This window comes from Hyperoodon ampullatus (assembly GCF_949752795.1).
Source record: "Hyperoodon ampullatus genome assembly, chromosome: X".
In the NCBI taxonomy this organism is placed as follows: Eukaryota; Metazoa; Chordata; class Mammalia; order Artiodactyla; family Ziphiidae; genus Hyperoodon; species Hyperoodon ampullatus.
The window spans coordinates 6,519,186-6,538,928 of record NC_136913.1 but is presented as its reverse complement, the minus strand read 5'-3'; positions in this window follow the sequence as shown (position 1 = coordinate 6,538,928).

Here is a 19,743-nt window from a genome sequence, read left to right as displayed (position 1 = left end):
GGAAATGCAGGAGTTACATGCAAATGTGCCAATACATTTAATAGTGAGTTTTGAGAACTTTTGAAGAACTGGAGGAATGTGGGGTTAGATGCTTTTGGAGGCTCAGGTGAAGGACCCAGCTACTAGGAGATCCAGGAGGAGCCGAGTTCTTGGATCTGGTAGGTGGATGTCAGCATATGTGTATATCCCACACGAGGAAGAGTAGAGGAGACACAGCATCATAGGTCCCACTGGCGAACAGGCTTCTGTTCAGACTTTTCCCAGGTGGCCCTAGAGGACAGGACTGGCCACATTTTATCAATTCTGAAATGTACATTTTTGTAGGATTTCACATTCTGAAATCCGACTGCTTCTCACAATCAGCCACATCTCATAATTATTGGCATCTTTTTCTTCTTACGTAAAATAAAGGTGTGTCTTGTAGTCGAAACCCTTTTATGTTTGGTGAAATGCGGTAGATTTGGGCTTCTTAAGTTGGAATGAGACGGCAGTGAAATGAATTACTTCCGTCTTGTGGAATCAGAGGGCCAGAGAGAAAGAAGGTGAAACGTTTGTGCTTTCCCCAACTGACAGTTTTGCTCAAGGCAGAGAGGAAAGGTCAGCGTTCCTTTATCTAGAGCCCTGGTTCTATAGGGGGGTTCCCGAGCAGCATCAGCGTCACCTGGGACCTAGTGAATCAGAAACTCTGGGGGCAGCCGCACAGGCTGGGTTTGAACAAGCCCTCCAGGTGATCTTGACCCACAGTCCATTTGAGAGCTACTGAACCGGGTCTCCCACAGTTGTTTTCCTGAAGGGGTGTTGTTGAAAGCATCCGGTGTGGGATCATTAATGTTCCTCCCCTAACTTCACCTTCAGTCTGGATGAAGCCGTTCCCTCCTTTGTAATTATCTGTCTTTCCTGCGTCACATGGCAGTCCGCTCTCTTTTCTCATCCCACCTCTTCTGTGACTTGTTTGCAGGCTGCTCCTCCCGTCCAGCCCTTAAATGGTGTTCTTCTGCAGGCCTGGTCTGTATCACCTTCTTTGTTCACCCTGCATTCTCTCACTGGCCAGTCCTCTTGATGCCGGCGATTTCAACCCACTTCTCTGTCAGTGGCTCTGGAATTTCTCTCCCGAGTCTGGGTCTCTGGTGCCCCTACCCACATACCCATGAGCATTCACACGGACCTCACACGCAACCCATTACAACGGTACTCCTTGTCTTCTCCTCAGACCAACGTTTTTCTTCCTGATTTCTTTAGTTCCAGCATCTCACTTACTGCTTAAGGTGAAAACGTGGGTATTTCTGTACGTCTCCCTGTGTCTCAGGACTGCCATTCATTACCCACCATCACACCATTCCTACCTCTCAGTGTCTCTCCAAGGCATTCTGTCCCCTGCGTGTCCACTGCCTGTGACCCTGACTGGGTCTCTTATTATCCTTCTTGGGAATATTGTGTGGGTCTCCCTCTGTTTTTTCAGCCTCCGGGCTTACTCCAATCCCATTTAATCTCTCCATGTTGGTCAGATGAGAGTGACATTTCTCATGGGCAAAACTGGTGATGAGATTCCTGTATTAAACAGTCTTTAATGTCTTCTCATTCGCTCAGTGATATTTCCCAGTCCAGATCCCTTCCGGAGCTCTGCCCTTATGAGATGGTCACCTAAGTTTGGGAATTGCTGCTTAAAGATTTTCCCTTTGGAGACTCATAATCTCCTTTGGCATTTTAAATGTTTTGGAAAGTCCTGTAGTCAAGAAACTCATTTAGGTTTGACCGGGCATTTCTCATGGTCTTGGTTGACCCTGCACCTCCCACACGTCAACCCTGTAACACCCCGTGGCATTTGTGTTCTCAGTGCATTCTGGGAGAGGCTGTACTTTCCACGAGGCGAGTCATGAGCTGACCCCAGCTTGCTCTTTAGCCTCATTTCCCATCGCTCCCCTGATCACATTTTTACTGGTAGTGCTTTTGAAGTTTAATTTCCTAAAAATGTCCTGTTACCTCATGCTCTTGGACTTCTAGCCTTTGCTTTGACCTCTGAATGCAGTGCCCTCCATCCTCTTGCCCCCTGGAGAATTTCTTCTTGTCATTCAGGTCTCAGCTCAACTACCGTCTCCTTCAGGAAGTCTTCCCTGACCCCTCTAGACACAGTTGGCACCCCTGTCTGGCACCTTTGTGTCTTGTTTACACTTTTATCTTCCTCATCATCATCTCCTTACAGACTGTACCTTTCTTGAACACAATGACATTGGTCCAGCAGAGTGTCTACATAGCACAGATGTTCAGTAAAGACTATTTGATGTGACGTGAGAACCTGAGTAAGTGATCGAGTAGTGGTACTTTCTGGCTGTAACGATGTTAAGAGCTACTCCTTATAAAACACTTACCGCACAGGAGCGCTGTTGCAGACACACCCTCTATGTTAACTCACGTGATCCCCCTGCCACCCCTATGTGGTGGGCACCAGCATTATTATCCCCGTTGTTCACACGGGCTGAACGTGAAGGATGTTCGGTGCGGCCGGCCTGTTTTCTGCTGGTGAAGGTGAAGGGAGGTGCGCGTCTCTGTGAGGACCTTGTCGGGGAAGGAACAGATGTCTTTAGAGGCACTTCTCTAGAGAAGCAGAATAAATACCTGGAATGATCTTTTTTTTCCTTATTGAAAAGGAAGAATTTCTCAGTCTCCCCTAAGAAAATGAGTACTTCCATTTTGCTAAGTAATCGGCTGCTGGGTGTTACTTGCAACCTGCTGGCAATTTTTTTTTTTTTTTTTTTTGTGGTACGCGGGCCTCTCACTGTTGTGGCCTCTCCCGTTGCGGAGCACAGGCTCCGGACGCGCAGGCTCAGCGGCCATGGCTCACGGGCCCAGCCGCTCCGCGGCATGTGGAATCTTCCCTGACCGGGGCACGAACCCGTGTCCCCTGCATCGGCAGGCGGACTCCCAACCACTGCGCCACCAGGGAAGTTCCTGCTGGCAAATTTAGTATATACTTTCCTGAGCTGTTAGTGCTGAGGGTCTTCTTTTAAATGGAATGGGTCGTTTGATAGCAGTGGTTTTCAAATGGGGGCGGTCATGCCCCCAAGGAGGCACTGGGCAATGTCTGGAGACATTTTCTGTTGTCACAACTTGGGGGAGAGGGCGCTCCTGGCACCTAGTGGGTGGAGGCCAGGGATGCTGCTCAGCATCCTCCAGTGCCCAGGACGGCCCCCCACCCCCGTGGCCCTGTCACCACAGTAAAGAGTGATTTGGCCCAAATGTCCACAGTGGTGAGTTGAGAAAACCTGTTTTATGGTTATAGGTTCAAGCTTACAGTGAAAGAGAAATTAAACAGAAAACTTGAAGATCTAAACAAAGCAATGGGAAGCAGCAAATAAGACCTCGTCAGAAGTGGGCTGTGTGGGAGTCCCTAAGTTTTAATGAGCACAGCACAATAAAAGTCATAAAACTAAATGAAGGTGACCACCCTAGCACTCCATTCAGTATTGGCAAAGGAAAGCAAAAAAGCCCCCAGCCTTGAAAGGTAGGATTAAGGAAGTCAGTTATCTGCAAGAGACCTTTAGACTATTTACACTTGTTTCTGGAAATCCACAAAAAACATACACTGAAGCATTTTCTCTAAATGTCATTCTTAAGGAAGTGTCCTAGAAATGTCATTCTTGAAGAAATGTCCCAGAATGATACTAGCAGGAAAAAAGATTGCTTTCAGTAAATGGGAAAAGGGGAGTCAGATGCATGACCAATGTGTGTCAGATCTGATGGGTCCAAGATGTATAAGACTTGGCAAAGAAGTGGAAACTGTAAAATATCTTTAAGTTTAGGAGGCCACCCAGAATAGACATCTCCACAGTGGGCAAACATAAAAGGAGGTGTTTGTGACAGTCTGTTGCATGGGGGAAGAAAATACTAGACCATTTTGAAAGAATAAACAATACATGTCAATGTCAGAAAGTCTTTAGCATCGTCAGCATGCATACAGATCATTCCCGGTGCTCACACCCAAGCTGTGTGGTAGACGCCCCACGTCAGAAGCAGGAGGAGAGGTAATCTCAGGACAGAGCGCCCAAAACACTGGCACGTGTCTGGCCTCACTCACACGTGGGCAGGCTGATCTAGAGATTACGTCGTTAAGTTTATGGAGAGCCAGCCTCCACAGGACATTTGAATAGCTTAAAAAGAAGTCTGAAAACACACAGCCTGTTAAAACCAAGCGGAATCCTCCAAGCACAGCGAACCACAAGAAAATGTCTGATGTGTATTTGTTTGCCAAATCGTGAGGTCAAAACGTTGTCCCTGTCAGATCTGGCAAAAAGATGACCACCCCCCACCCCCCGCCCGCGAAAAAATAAATAAAAACGATCAAGAAGACTATCTGGTTTTATGTCCAAGTTTGACAGTGATAGATGTTTTCCTATGTTGTATTTTTGTGCTGTAATGTATTCCTGAGTGCCAGTAGTAGTGGTACGTCATTTGGAAATACATAAATAAGCATACTGCAGATGCACGCTCCAGCTTGACCATTCAGGAGCCTTGTGGTCTATGACAAGGTACTTGTGTTTCTTTCTGTTGACTGATTGATTTTTACTCTAAGCTTTGTTGGTGTGTAACTTACATCCGGTCAAACACATCCACTTTAAGTGTATGGTTTGAGATTTGACAAACGCTTATAACCATGTAATCACCGTCCCAGTCATGATATAGAATTGTTCCGTCACCCTCCTAAAGTTCTCTCTTGTCCCTTTGTGGTCACGCCCTCCGCCTCCTAGCTTCTGGCCGCCACCCATGTCATCTCTGTGCACAGTTTTGCCGCTTCCAAAATCTCATGGAAAGTAAATCATACAGAATGAGGCTTTGGTGTCTGGCTTCTTTCCCTTGGCATAACACCTTTGAGGATCATCCAATCTGTTGAGAGCATCACTGGTCTTTTCTTTTTACTGTTGTGTAGTCTTCCCTGGTATGGACGTACTTACTGTAGTTTGTTTATCCGCCCGTCAGTTGAAGGACACTGGGTTGTCTCCACGTTTGAGTGACTATGAAAAAAGTCGCTGCATACATGTACACCTATGTCTTGGCGTGAACACGTGATTTCATTTCACTTGTATACATCCCCAGGAGTGCGATTGCTGCATCGTGCGTTAAGTGTGTGTTCAGCTGTGTAAGAAACCCACCAGACTGTTTTCCAAAGTTGCTGTGCTGTTTTCCTTTCCTACCAGAAGTGTGTGAGAGTCACTACATCCTTGCCAGTCTGGGTACGGTCAGTTTAAAAAAATTATCCATTTAATAGTGGTATTTTATTGTGATTTTAATTTGCAGTTCCCTAATGGCTAAAGATGCTGAACACTTTCTCCTGTGTTTATGTGCCATCTCTATCTGTTCTTGGGCGAAGTGCACTTATACTTATTGAGTGTGTATATATATACATGCAGAATGACATTCGTGTTGATAGGATTTTTTTTTTAGTATTAAAGTGAAATAATGCAAATGCATTTTTTTCCTTTTTTTTTTTTTTTCAAACCCCATGCCTGGTACATAGCTTTTCCTTAACTAGAACCTATTTGTTTGTTTGTTTGTTTTAAAATAAATGCATGGTTATTGGACAAAGAGTGACTTAGGGATTATGAAAATTTGACAGACTGAATGATGCATTTTTCTCAGTTTTTCATGAGGGTGGACCTGGAGCCTCAGGTCTAAAGATCTGTTGAGGAAGGGAGGTGGAAAGGGGGTGATGAAAACTTGGATATGGAGATGGATAGCTGGAGAATGTTCCAAAGAGCTGAGCAAGTTTGCCACACAAAGAAATCAGCCTGTAGCACATGGGCAACCAGGAATCATTGAGGATGTGAAGATGAGAATGTCATCGTTAGATCAGAGTTTCAGAAATGCAAATGGGACAGTCCTCTACCATTGAACCTGTTTTCCCTGTATGCTCTTGCGTGTGTCAATACAAGCAGCACCCTGTTAAGTCAAGACCGTTATCATTTCAAAACCTAAAAAGTACGGAGGGGTCAGCTCTGTAGACTTCTACAAAAATGATCATTATGCCAGGCATAGTTACCTCTCTGGGGTTGATAAAGCTCCATGGATCCAGATTATCTTCTGCATAAATGCAGCACAAGACCTGAAGATGCCACCGTTTGTCCTTGACATCTGACCTTAATCATCTTCACTTGGTTGCCTATCGTTCTGTTACATGGATGCAGGATAGCATATTGTCTCAGTCTTTTTTGCAGGCTCTTTATTTCTCCTGTTTCCTTTTTGCAGTCATAACTGTTGTAATTCCCCATGGGGGCATAAATATATTCGGATTATAAGCAGTACTGCTCAAAAGGATGTGTACTAAAAATGGGAAGTCTCAACACATTCAGCACATCTTGATTCAACACATATTGTTGGAGCACCTATTGCCAGGAATTCCCATGCACTGCACTTAACATTTGGGATGAATATATCCACGTATAAAACATGCAGAGGTGCCCAGGGAGCATGGATCTGCATGCTGGCGGAGGGAGAGAGGCAACGCGTGACAATAACAAGTAACAGAATTATATGCTATGTTAGAAGATTGTAAGTGCTCTGTGGGAGAGCTCTTTAAAATGCTTCTGTGTGACTTGGGTAGAGTTGTGACCCTTGTGCTCTTCCATGGCCAGGGCCGTTTACGCCACAACTGGGATTTGGTCCTTACGGGACAGGACAGAGAGCTGTGAAGCTGTGATAGCGAGAAAAGGTCAGGGGCTTGAAGAGGTAGGGAGCTTGGGAGCCTGTCTGCACAGGGTGTTGGAGGTGGACATGCCATCCACAATGGAAAAAGGAGGCTCCTGCCTCCCGTTGGAAAAGCTATTTGTGCTCTCCTGATTTCAGGATAATTTCACACCGAAGTTTCTCAGCGGCCGGGTGTGGGGAAGTTGAAACAGAATTTTCAGACATAAATACTGGCTGTAATGAAGTCTGATTGCTGTGTCTGTAACAGAAGACCTGAAACGGCCCCTGATGAAGCTCAAGCATAAATTGATCTTTTTGTTGTGTTGTTTTTAATTCCACCTACGAATTTCTTGACACATTACTTTTGGATATTTCACAACTTAATTTGGTTGCACAGAATATCCTTTTGCTTTCCCTCTCTTTCTTGGTAATAAAACATGCCTGGCTGTTCCTTCAGGGACAGGACTACCTCTCTGCTGTTGCTACTTGTGCTTTGAATATTCTTGAAGAGAGTGGGTTCACTTGGCAGGCATACACTATGACCTGGTTTGAAAAAGAACTCCTCCCACAAACACATTAATTTCTAGAATGTAGGCAGGCTCTGTTGGGTGATACAGTTTTCATCTGACACATAAAACATGCCAACAAATTTTTTTTTCTCTTACAAGCAGAATAGAATCTTGTAATGCCATAAGCCATCAGATACTTCTGCTTTCAAAGTTCGAATTACTCCTTTTCCCCTTGAAGCTAATAATTTTATGAGGATGAAGGTTTTCTGCGTATAATAGATTTCTTTGCTACTCTGCAGAGTTTGAGTGGTGTGTAATTGAGCCTTTAGGTAATTAGCCGTTGCCCATAGGCTGGGTGCTAGGGAGATCAGATGCAATTCCACCTCCTCTCATTATATTGTGTGCACTGGCCCATGGGTAGGAGTTTGCCAACCCTTGGTGAAGATGATGAGAAACAATATAAAATGTCAGTTAAAAGCCAGAACTTAAGAATCAAATACACCTGGGTTTGTATTCCCCCCCTTTTTTTTTTTTTTTTCCATTACTTGCTGTGTGATCTTGGGCAGGGAATTAACCTATGTTTCAGTTTGGGTTTGCTCATCTTTTTAAAGAAGACAGGGACAATAATGCTGATTTTGCCAGGTTTTATAAGGATCAATAATAATATATGTAAAGCATTTATCCTGGTTCCTGGCATATTATGAGTGATGTCATTGGTAGAAAATACTTATGTTAAATTACTTAGAGCTTTACATTTTAATTATGAAATATTAAGGTCTACTTATGTTCCAGTATCTTATTGTTCTTAGACTTTTGTCTCTGGATCCTCAGATATACAGGCAAATAAATAGCACATGTACCCAGGCTGCCCCAGCACATGAGGGCAGGTGATGAATATGGGAAGTCACTTGGCTTGTGGCAGAAACAGAGTTGTCATATAACTTGAATTCTGCACCACTTAAGAAGTCCTTGTTTATCAGGAAAAAGGTCTGAAAACGTTCTCAAAGTCCTTTGCCCTTTCTTCTGTTTTACTGTGTGCCTGTGTAGCTGAAGGCACAGGTGGACCTACCCTCCCCGGTGATTTGATGTCATCTAGTAACAGCTGAGGGATGCAGTGCAACGTGAGTCTCTAAAGTGTATCTTTTGCTTTGAAGGTTCAAAAACAAATAAAACATGATGCCTTTGACAATTATTAAAGACCATAGCTGAGTCTGTGTTGTGGGCATAAGATCTTTGCTTTCAAAGAACAGAGCTTTGCCAAGTTTTCTCATGTCTCCCCGAAAAATGTATTTTGGTGTTATTTACAAATAAAATTATTTTCTCCCAGGTCCTATTTTAGTCCTAATTTTTGCAGAAAAGACATACTCAGAAGCTCCAGCCTTTTCCCCAGACGGTTGTTCTTTCATTGCCATGCATCTGTTTCACTTGTATTTAAGAAAGGCAGTTAATTTCACGATGTAGCTAACAAAGAAGAGCGTGTATCTTTGATGATGGCATCAAACTTTTCTTCTTTTTTAACCACCATCCACCCAGTGTCCCCTCCACGTGTATGTGCATTTGGAGTCAGCTGCACCTTGTTTGGTCACTGCTGTAGAAGTTCAGAGAACATTTTCTTCCCCTCTTTCACCTTGGGTTGCGGTTGCCATCACGTTCAAAGAGGCATTGCTGCATGTGTAAGAATAAGCTCAGTTCCTCCTCATCCTTCAGTACCAAGCTCAGGCGTCTCTGCCTCCAGAAAGCCTTCCTGACCGTTCCATCCACCTGGTTTTGTTCGGAGGCTCTTGTGGGTCCCCCACCACAAGCTGTGCTTGCTTCTCCTGTGGGATCACTATGGTACGAATATTACCTGGGAGTCCTTTGCCTTCAGGTTCTGTGCTTTCCATGTCTGGAATAAAGTAGGAACTTAATGCATTTCTAAATGCATCAGCAGAGCGCTTGAGAGTTTTGTGCTCGATTAAGTCATTATTTTAAATGAGATAATTCATGTATAGCCGTCACATAGTGTCAGGCACCTAATAAGTACTTGGCTAGTTTTTATGTTATTTGGGATCATTCAGCTGAAGGTGCTGGAAAACCCAACAAACAGAGGTTTAAACAGAGAGGGATGTTCTTGCCTTGCCCATCATGAAGACTGGGCGTAGGACATCACGGTGGGCGTGGTGGGACCGTGGCTCCGTGACACAGGCAGGCACTTCCCATTCGTCTTTCTCCACCTAGCCTAGGAGGATGCCTTTGTCCTCATGCCCACATGGCTACTGAGTGGCTGCTGCATCTCCTGGCTCAGGTCTCTGTATGGGCCGGAAGAAGGAGAAGGGAACAATGGGACCAAGAGTGTAACTTTCCTAGAAGCCGCACTTACCCTGTGGCTTTCACTTACTTCTCATTGGCCAGGACTAAGTCAGTTACTTAAGCAGGGCTGTGGGAGGGGTGGGATCAGCCAACTCAGAAGGTCTGTTAGAGTTCATGGTTTTACTTCTGCACTGCTGGCTTGCAGAGGGGGTTAGGGGTGTATGTGTTGACGGTCCTCTCAGCGGGCCAAGGCGGTGACAGGTTCACACACCACCCCCCTGCCTCACTCTACGTTGCTCTTCTGCATTTCCCCTCCATGTTTCCTTCCTCTCCTGTTTTCCTCCCTCCAGTCTCTCATTATGGCTCAGTATGGTCTGTGGTCCATCATCGGCATCCCCTGGGAGCGTGTTAGAACGGTAGCATTTCAGTTTTCACCCCAGACCTCCAGAATCAGACACTTTGACAGTGGGTCCCAGCAGTCTGTATTCATGACATGCCCCGCAGGGGCTTCTGGCGTCAGCATGAATTTGTCAGCTCCTATTTTCTACCTCTTGCTCTGGGTGTTCTTCCAGGTAACTGGTCACCTAGTGGAATCAAAGCATTCCAAAAATATTTGTGTGCTTGACCATTTCATATTGTGTTGTTTAAGAATCAGGTGAGTTTATATGTATAATCCAGTTTTTAAAAATACTAGCTGACTTGAGTGGCTCTTGGACTGGATGCGTTTTTCATTGTGTGTGGCCCTTGACTAGGGGTAAAAAATGGAATTTCTAGTTCTTGCTCAAAATGCAGCAAACAAGTTTGATTATTATTTTTTTCTTTATGGAAATATTTGATTGTGTAGTTGAATAGACCTAATGGGCAGTTAGTTTTCATGTTATAAAGACTGTATGTACACACACACACACATATCTCAAAAGAATATTGGAAGAAAATATTTCTAATTTTTCACTATAACTTTAGTTAAAGCAACAGCCTTAAAAAATAGCAATCATCAGGAAGAAACTGTTTATGGAATCAGATGCAGACAACTTACTTTTAGAACAAACTCCTTGCACTTTCAATAGGAAAAAAATAAATGATTGTATGTGTTTGAGGTATGAGATTAAATTAACATGAAGAGAGGAACAATGCAGATTGTGTGGGTAGGGATTTATTTTCCTTTCGGGTTCCAAGAGTCAGCGCTATTATCAGACTAAAAATTGGCCCTCTTCAAGGAAGACAAGGTTTTGTGCCAGCTTTGTTTTATTATTACTCTTTATGCTATTATTTTTGGCTTGCAGACAGCAGCTTTCTGCAGCAAGGATTCACAAATGGTTCTTCATGTTTGATGTAAATGTAAAGTCTGTCAATTCCTGAGCCTGCATATTTTGCAAAAATATCATGCACCAGCATCTTCATTCTTGTTTGGAATGGATTCAGGAAAATGTCCTTGGCTCCAAAATAGCTTTAAATGAGGTTTGGACGCTCTTAGGAGGCTGGGCTTGGCTCTAGCCTCCTTCCCTTTTGCCACCTCCAGTAAGGATGGAGATCTGTGGGCATCGCTGCCTGAAGAGACTTGGGCCTATAAATAAGCAGAAAGCTACGTTTTTCCATGCTACCTGGCTCTGAACCTTTTGCATAATTAGAGATGCATTGTCTGAAAGTAACATAATTATAAGTCTCACGTGAAAGGCAAGAAAAACAGAGCGAGGAAAAAATGTCTGTCTCACTTAGAGAGTCTTGCTCGCCTCACCAAGGTTTATCAGCCCTGTGCACACCTGTTTCAGGCTGCCTTGGGTTTCAGGAACCGGTGGACTCCAGAGATAAAACAGGAGCTGGCTTCCCATGGGTTTTTGCAAGTTCCTGTGTAATGTTGAAGAATTTTATCTGAGTCTTCCAGTGATGATACGCATGCGTACCCCCAATGGTGACATATATGGCGTCCCTTGGCCCACTCGACCCTGAGCGATGGGGCCGCTGACTCCCTCTCAGCTACTGTTCTCTCCTCTCTCGATGTGCAAGCAGCACGTTGTTCTCTGTGTTCCTCGGTCCAGTCCTTGGGCGTTTGCATGTGCAGCGTTCTTGATTTGCAGCCCTTTCCCCCAGATACGCACGTGGCTCTTTATTCACCCAAGAGGCCTTTTCTGACCATTCATGCTCAGATAGCCCCTCTGAAATCTCTTGCCCCTTACTATGCCTTATGTTTCTTCATAGCATTTGTCTCGACTTGCCATCATACATTTTTAACTTTATTTCTGTCTTCTCCATTGGAAAGTAATCTTGATGGCGCAGGAAATTTGTTTGATTCCTTGCTTTCACCTCAGTGTCTAGAAGCTGGTACTCACTGAGTGAATAAATGATATGTTGTGTAAATAAATTATTACACAAATGTGCTCCTAAATAGTAATTTTGATTCGGGTGATGTATCGTACTTCTGTTAGCTGGATATCACTTCACTCAGGAATTTTATCTGACTCTTCCAGTGATGATATGAATGCATAAATACAAAGACAATCTAACTGTCCATCTATCGTCTGTTATTCCATCTCCACCGTCTACCTGTTCACTGATCTATCATCTATCTATCCATCCATCCATCTATTCTCCTTTTTTTTGAATTTTTGAATTTTATTTTATTTATTTTTTTATACAGCAGGTTCTTAATAGTTGGGATTGACATCTATACATCTATTCTCTTATCCATATCTATCTGTCTGTCTATCATCTATCTATCTATCTATCTATCTGTAATTAGGTTCCAGATAGGAAGCACTAACCTTCCATGGAGAGTATTAGGTAAGAGGTTAGACTTGAGGTGGCTTCTAGAGGGAAATGGATTTGTCATCATCACGATCAATTACCATGGTTGATTAGTAAGGAGGAGACAGTGATTAAATATCGTGTAGAATTCAGTTTTTACATTAGCAGTTACTTTGTTAGCTATATTAGGGTGAATATGAATTTTTTGAAACTCCCAGTATAAAAAGGGTGAAAAAAGGATGTAGTTCCTACATTATGTTTTTGTTCAGTGGCTTTTTTTTGTGATGCTGAAAAGTAGCTTTTATTATCATTTAAGGGGCAGTTCTTTCGCCTCCCACTTTCCTCTCTCTAGCCCTTGCCTCCTCCTTCTAGCTCCTTTTTTCTTTTCTTTCCCACTCACTGCATCCCTGCCTTCTTCCTTTGATTCTTCGTTGGATGAGGAAGTTCTTAATAAAAATAATTGAAATAGGTGATTTTGCTTGCATAATGACATTCCCTTATGTCTAATAATAATAATTAATAATAATAATATCATGTACCAGGTCATAAGCACTTTATGTACACTGCCTCAACGGACTCATCTGTAAAATGGGGATCATGGTGAGTACCACACAGCTAGAGGACTAAGGCGGGGTTAGTGGGTATAAGTAACGACCTTGAAGTCACATGGCTAGATAAATATCAGATCCAGAATTTGACTTGGGAGTGTCTTTCTGATAGTCCACCTACTTCTCCAAAAGCTGTTGGCCGGGTGCATAAAAGAAAAATTATTATTAGCTTCTCATTCTGCAGAAATGTGAGACTTACAAAAAATGTTGCAAAACTAGTACACAATCTTCCCATATCCCTTTCCCCCAGCTTTAAAAAATGTTAACATCTTACATAGCCATAGTACAGTGATCAGAATGAAGAAACAATAACATTGATATCATACTGTTAACTGGCCTGCAGATTTTATTCACATTTCAACAATTTCCGCATTAATGTCTTTGTCCTAGTCCAGGGTCCCACATTGTATTTTGTTGTGGTATGTTCTTAGTTTCCTTCAATCTGGGCAGTTTCGGAATCTTTCTTTCCCTTTCATGAGTTTTACATTTGTGAAGAGTATTGGCCACTTGTTAAGTGAATGGGTTTTCCTGGTGTTTCCTCAAGATTAAATTTAGGTTATGCATTTTTGGCAAGAATACTACGGAATCGATACTGTCTTCTTCTCAGTGCATCATATCAGGGGACACTTGATGTCAGCATGTTTCATTACTGGTGAGATTAACCTTGATCATTTGGTTACAGTTGTGTCTGCCAGGATTCTCCAGTGTAAAGTTACTATTTCTCCTTTGAAATTAAAAAATATCTTGTGAGGAGATACTTTGACAGTATGCACACATCCTGTTTCTTATCATACTTTTTTCTTTTTTTTTTCATCGTGTTTATAACCCTGACATTACTACTCTGTATACAAAATCAGCTGTTAACCTTATATGGGAGTTTCCTTGTATGTTATTTGTCATTTTTCCCTTGCTGCTTTCAATAATTTTTCTCTGTCTTTAATTTTTGCCAGTTTGATTACTCTGTGTCCCGGCGTGTTTCTCCTTGGGTTTATCCTGTATGGGACTCGCTGTGCTTCCTGGACTTGGGTGGCTATTTCCTTTCCCATGTTAGGGAAGTTTTCGAGTATAATCTCTTCAGATATTTTCTTGGGTCCTTTCTATCTCTCTTCTCCTTCTGGGACCCCTACAATGCGAATGTTGTTGCGTTTAATGTTGTCCCAGAGGTCTCTTAGGCTGTCTTTTCTTTTCATTCTTTTTTCTTTATTCTGTTCCGCAGCAGTGAATTCCACCATTCTGTCTTCCAGGTCACTTATCCGTTCTTCTACCTCAGTTATTCTGCTATTGATTCCTTCTAGTGTAGTTTTCATTTCAGTTATTCTGTTGTTCACCTCTGTTTGTTCTTTAATTCTTCTGGGTCTCTGTGAAACATTTCTTGCATCTTCTCGATCTTTGCCTCCATTCTTTTTCTGAGGTCCTGGATTATCTTCACTATCATTTTTCTGAATTCTTATTCTGGAAGGTTGCCTACCTCCACTTCATTTAGTTGTTTTTCTGGGGTTTTATGTTGTTCCTTCATCTGGTACATAGCCCTCTGCCTTTTCATCTTGTCTATCTTTCTGTGAATATGTCTTGTCTTACTTTTTTTAAACCCACTAATTTTTAGCATTTATTAATGATTCCTTCTGGAACACTTACTACTGTGGTTTAGGCAAATGGTGATTTTCTATTTCCTGCATTCCTCTGCATTTATTAATTGGAACTCAGATAAGGAAGAGCTCTACCTTCTCCCCCTTTCATTTGTTAGTAATGAATTCATGGATATTCATTTTATTCTACAGGTTATAATTCAATACTCTCTATATTTTTTGGTTGTTGCAAGTGTTCAGATAGTTGCAGATTGGTCTTTGGGAGATCCTTTAACTGGGCTCCTGTTGACATGCTCCCATCACTTTTTGAGCGCTTCCTTAATTTTTGGCACCACACAGTATACCCAGAACATCTTATGTTTTCACTGCCTCAGTCCCCGGATAAGCTGTCTCTCCAAGGAGCTGTGGTTCCTTTTATTGGAGAATGAATTTAGAAACCAAGATGTGAGTGCTGGGCGTACTCATTGCTACTGGGGTGTCATTGCTTCTTAGCTCTCTGAAAGAACAGAGCTATTTCCTAGAACATATATGAATCACACACAGATACACATACACTTGTCCATATCAATATCTATCTGTTTATGTACTAAAGACCATAAGTTTGTACTGACATATCTGATTCAAGTCCAGTACCACAATGTTCATTCTCGCCTTTCCCCTGTAACTTCTTTCTCCATCGATGGAAAACCTGCCTCTCGTTATCCACAATATTTTTATAAATTTTTAGTCCTAGTGTGTGTGTGTTTGAATATACGTATACACATATATTCAAAATTACTACCTCGTACGTCTTGAATAGTAGAAACTGTCCTAACTAGAATGCAGTTTATGGGCACCTTTCTTTTTGTCTTTTAATGCTTATAGCATATAGTCACAATACTCTTTTCCAAAGTTACTCAGTTCAGTTCTTTTCTTCTTTCAGTGTGGCTATGCTATTCATTTGTGTTAGAGTTAAGCTCACATGTTACTGCTTGAGTTCCATTTTGGGTCCCTGCCCCACTGCCACCACCGCTGGCCTGGTTGATTTTAGTTATTTATTTACTTTTTTTTTGAGAAAGTGAAACATTAACCTAGTTCTAAAAGTCAAAACTGTACAAATAGATACACACATAGAGGTGTCGCTCCCCCATGCCTTCTTCCCCATTTCCACTCTCCCACACTTCCTGAATGCCCACCCATCCCCTGTAGGTAGTTTCTGATTCATCTGACATGTGTTTCTTTTATGTACGAGCACGGATACGTCATATATCTTCTTATAATCCCTTCCTTTGTACATGAAGGATAACGTAATCTAGGAATTACTTTGCACTTTGCTTTTTCGCTGAACAGTTTATCCTGGAAATATCAGTTCATGGGGGAACGTCTCCATTCCATGGTCTTCATTTTTCCCACTCAGGTGTAACTTACATACAAGAAAGTGCACAGATCTTAAGTGTACAGGCTGATGGTTTTTCCATGTGTCTACACCTGGGTAAACATCCCCCAGATGATGATCTTATTTCCAGCACCCTGGAACATTCCCTCATGCCTTTGCCAGTCATCCTTTAAAACAAGGGTAACTGTTCTGATTTCTGTCAGCATTGGTTATTGTTGCCTGTTCTTGAACCACATAAACACAGTCATTACAGCACATACTCTCTTTTGTTTGTTCAACATTATGTTTAATCCACATTCATATGACCTGATACAGGCCCGGCAAGGTAAGTCTTGGATCTGAAAGCTTCGTCATCTTCTGCTATCCTGCCGCAAGATTGATGTAGGAGGACAGCTCGCAGGTGTTACAGCATTCTGCTTCTGGCTTTGTAAGAGATTACATCTTGTAAAAAAAAAGTAGATACTCTGTAAGAGCTTTTAAAAACTGCATCTAACGCCAGCAGTCTCAGGGTCTTTACACTGAAACCAACTTGAAAGAGAATTCTGCCAAACAACTTGAAAACAAGTCACTGCCAATTGGTTTAAAATAAATATTCATACACTTGCTCTCTGTTTCTATACATAACTTGGAGTAGAACCTATAAAATTCTACTGAAATGTATGTTCCACGAGTCAGGGATGTTGCCTGCTTGCTTCAGCACCATATAATCACCTAGGACATGGTTGGTGAGCAACTGAATAATTCCAGAGCAACTCTGAATTGACTGACAATTCAGGGGGCTTCAGAGTCCAACACAGGTGATGGCGGAGGCGGAGCAAACACAGGCAAAGGCTTATTTGGTTTCTCCAAATGGGCTGAAGCTGTCTTACTGTTCCTTCTGTTCTAACTGGCTTTGTCAAGGAGGAGAAGTGTTGCTTTGCCATGAGAAGCAGAAAGAAGACCTGGTAGATAGTTCTAGATTGAATGTTATCTGAGCAACAGGCCGAGGGGCACGTTTTGGGAGAGAACACACTGCCGTTTCTTCCTTGGTTGGTATCTAAGCATCATCTGTAACTCCACACACAGGAAAAGGAACCCTGCATTCTCAGCCTGAGCTGTTTTGGCAAGATAGAGGGCAGTGGTATGATGAGAAAGACATTTCCAGTGGTGTCTTGTCCAGGTTACTCTGGTGAACGCTTGCTCTGAACACAATGAGTACAGGGTGAATATCTGTATGTAATCCTAGACAGTTTTATATTTTTGATTCTACACCCCACTGAATAGAAACAAACCAAAAGCCAGACTCTGCTTTCTATTTTAAACTCGCTCTGGTATCTGGAATTACCTGCTGAAGAAAATTCCATAGCTCAGTGGCAATAATCTCCTACAGGCAGTTTAAAATAATTAGGGGAGAAATGTCCTAATTTACAAGGGAAGAGACAGTTGTCTTGAGAATAATTAATTTCTGCCATGAAAAATGCATATATTAGAATGGTTACCTTCAGGAATTAATTACCTTGTCTTTGACTATTTGTGTTTTCTGGAATGCTACTTACTTCAAAATGTAATTAAAATCTTTAACACATAAGAAGTTAAAAATCATTGCTCTGCTGTTTCAAAGCCAGCACGCAAGAGAGGATATACTGGTTTGTAAACAAACTGCGTTATGTCATTTTAATTTCTTTGGACAAGGACATTGGACATATATTATGGGATAATATCTGCTTTCATGCTAAATTTTCTAGTGAATTTGAGATTGAACTGTCTTGTACCATTGCTGTGGGTGGATAAAGAATCAATAAGTGATTTTTTTCCCCTCATGTGGCTGCTTTACTCTCATGATCTGTGGGTACTGAGGGAGCATAGGTTGACGTTTCTGTCTTTTGATGGACCCGCAATCATCTCCAAGCACTTGTGTCTTGGAGATGCAATAGAATGTCAGAGACAGCCACCCTATGAGTTGACAAGGTGGAGACCGTGGATTCTGGCAAAATTTCTCGTCCCATATGCTCTTCTAGAAACTGGCTGTTCCGTATCTGTTTCCTCTCCCCTTGAACCTGAGTGGGGCTTTATGACCACCTGAAAAAAAATAGTATATGGTGGAAGTGTGACTTCCTAGGCTAGGTCATAAAATTCAATATAATTCTAGCTCTTTCCCTGAGCATTTCACTCTTGGAATCACACCATGTTGTGAGGAAGCCCACGCCACCCGAAGAGGCCTCGTGTAAGTTGCTTAACCAACAGCTCCTGCTGGGATCTTAGCCAGCAGCCAGCATCAGCCTCCAAACATACGGGTGACTGACTGTTCAGACGACTCCAGCCCCCAGCCCTTGAGCTGCCCCTGTGAAGACCACGAGGGGCAGAAATGAGCTGCGTCCACCAACCTCAGGCCAGACTGCAGACTGTGAACAAACTTGGGATAATTTGTTGTGTGACTGTAGTAACTAGAACACAAGGTAAGACTTAATGAAAAGGATGCTTTTTGAGGAAAATTTATTTGTAGCATTCAGTTAATGTCTGTGGAAGAAAATTTTTTTGTGGAATAAGGATCAGGTAGTCCATAGCACATAGCAGAAGAAGTTTAAACGGCTGCCCCCCACCACCATGCACGCACATGTTTGCAGACACACTCATCCTCATTTACCTCCACCTTACCATCTGCCTCCTGCTATGATGCAGTGCCATTTAACCTTCTTAGATTATTCAGGGCCCTGCTCTAGACCAACTGGAACATAGGGAAATCTTTATGTCTCTCTTACTTCTCACAAACATTTTCCCCCAAAGGCATAAAGAATATTTATAATTTTTCCCCTTGCCTTGGTTTCAAGGTTTGCTGGTGCCGGTCTTCAGAGGCTGACAGGCTTACTCACCCGTCTTCTGGGGACTATAAGATGCTATCTGTGTGACTTAAATTCTCATGAATCCACAGAGTGAGGAGAGAAGCCCTGAACGGAAATGTTTTCAGTTATAGCTCCTCTTCCATCACTGGAGACGGCACTATAGCAACTCTGTGATTTCAAAAGTAAAACACATGTCAACCCTTTACTACACCCTCACATTCTTTAGAAATCTATAAAACAAGGAAAATAACCTTCCACCCACCTACCTCACAGTCGGATGGGGTGGAATTCTGAGTTTGTGACTGTAAAAGGTGCTTTGTGAGGCGGAGGGGCAAGTCTGCGTAGAGTGGTTTGCTAACAACCTCTGATAATCTGGAAATGCAGTCAGAACGTATCACCAGAGTTGCTGGATCAACCTCAGCATCAGTTCAAGAAAGTTCCCGTGGGACTTCCCTGGCGGTCTAGTGGTTAAGACTTTGCCTTCCAATGCAGGGAGTGCAGGTTTGATCCTTGGTCAGGGAGCTAAGATCCCACATGCCTCGAGACCAAAAAACCAAAACATAAAACAGAAGCAATATTGTAACAAATTCAATAAAGACTTAATAAAAAAAGAAAAAAGAGAGTCCCCGTGATGAAAAATCACTCCTCTCGTCAAGCACAAAGAATTGCCTTTGGAATTATGTTTGTGCAGTTGGCGATGCAGTTTTCCTTCCTGACAGCTTCCATCGTTGGCGCTGATGGAAACTCATTTATACCATTGTCAATGGCTCTCCTCCCTGATGGGAATGTATGTTACTCTGGGGACCACCCGTGGCTTTCAGCAGGAAGTTTGCTCTGCCAATTTGAATACAAACCCTTCCATTTCTTTGTCAGGTATAGCCAAGGCCCATTTCATGGCAGTGAGAATGATTGGTTTTTCCCACGTGTTGATTGTTCTCTGGAGTTGACAGCACGGTTTCTCTTTATTTCACAAGCCCACACCCACTGCAGGAATCCTGTGGCTCTCGGGGCTGGTGATCGTCTTGTGTATGACACTACTTTCAGAAAAAGGGAGCCAGATGCTCGACGGGTGTGTGAAGAAGCCGTCTGGCCACAAGGCACATTTTTAGAAACCAGCAGCATTTATTAAGATTTCCTGGT